The 1,596-nt window shown below is 38.5% G+C and overlaps 1 pseudogene; it reads left to right on the plus strand.

Moving 5' to 3' along the window:
• Window positions 1–354: 354 nt before the first annotated feature.
• LOC140498529 (large ribosomal subunit protein uL6-like) lies at window positions 355–928 on the plus strand (annotated as a pseudogene).
• The last annotated feature ends 668 nt before the right edge of the window (window positions 929–1,596 follow it).

A 1,596-nucleotide genomic window follows, 5' to 3' on the forward strand; every position in this document is an offset into this window, starting at 1 on the left:
TCAGGATAAGACAGGATCTGGCATCTTTAACTTTAAGGGATCAAAGGACTTGGAATAGAATATTCCAGAAGTCAAAGGAACTGATATTAAAACCAAGAATCACCTACCCATCAAAACTGAGTATAAGGCTTCAAGGGAATAAATGGTCATTCAACGATATATAGAGGATTTTCAAGTATTTATGATGAAAAGAGCAGAACTGAAGAGAAAATTTGACTTTTGAACACAAGAATCAAAAGAAGCATGAAAAGGTAAACAGGAAAGAGAAACCAGAAAAGACTTTCTAAAGCTGAACTGTTTACATTCCTACATGTAAAGAAAATATTTCCTCCTTTTGGCCCATCCAGCACCAGAATGAAAATCATTCTCCACAACCAGACCACCGACATCCCAGAAAATGTTGACCTCTCTTAAGGGTCAGACAGTTATTGTGAAGGGGCCCAGAGGAATCCTCCATAGGGTTTTCAACTATATCAATGTTGAGCTCAGCCTCCTTGGAAAGAAGAAAAAGACTCTGGGTGGACAAGTGGTGGGGAAATAGAAAAGAACTTGCAACTGTGTGCACAATCTCTAGTCATGTACAAAACATGATCAAAGGTGTTACCTTGTTTTTTCCTTAAAAGATGAGGTCTGTGTATGCTCACTTCCCCATCAATGTTGTTCTTCAAGAGAATGGCTCACTTGTTGAAATCAGAAATTTCTTAGGTGAAATATATATCAGAAGAGTGTGCATGAGACCAGGTGTTGCTTGTGCTGTTTCTCAAGCCCCAAAAGATGAGTTAATCCTTGAAGGAAATTATATTGAACTTGTTTCAAACTCAGCTGCCCTGATCCAACAGGTACCACAGTCAAAAACAAGGATATCAGACAACTTTTGGATGACATCTATGTTTCTGAGAAAGGCACAGTGCAACAAGCTGATGAATAAGTTATAAAAGATGCCAAAGGCTGTGTCCTGAGGAGTCAACACTTATTCAGATGTCAAAATAAAAATTCTTTTTGTCAAAAAAAATTGTAACTCTTGAGACTTTTCTCAGTATTTGGTTAAGTGGAAGGATTGTACTAGCACACACACGCACACACACACACACACACACACACACACACACACACACACATAGACAGAGAGTACAGGTTGTGTTGAATCAGAAGAGATGATATCCAACAAAAAATAAATAAATCAATACAATAAAAATTAAGGGATGAGGGAGGAAAATACTGGGAGGAGAAAGGGAAAAATGGAATGGGGCAGGCTGTAACTCATTAAAGAGATAAGAAAAATCTTGTTCAATGGAGGATAAAAGGGAGAAGGGGAGAGGGGAAAAGTGAAGCCACTCTTTCCACATGTGGCGTAAGGAGGGAATATCATGCTCACTAAATTTGGTTTCAAAATCTATCTTACACTACAGGAAAGTGGGGGGGGGGGAGGTGACAAGTAGGGTGAGGGGAATGATACAAGGGAGGGCAAATAAGAGAAGGAAGTAACTAGAAATAAACATTTTGGGAAGTGACAAGGTCAAATGAGGAAGTAAAACAAGGAGGGATAGAGTAGGATAGAGGAAAATGTAGTTAGTATTACACAATATGATTATTATG

Source organism: Notamacropus eugenii, chromosome 4, assembly GCF_028372415.1.
Source record: "Notamacropus eugenii isolate mMacEug1 chromosome 4, mMacEug1.pri_v2, whole genome shotgun sequence".
Taxonomy (NCBI): domain Eukaryota; kingdom Metazoa; phylum Chordata; class Mammalia; order Diprotodontia; family Macropodidae; genus Notamacropus; species Notamacropus eugenii.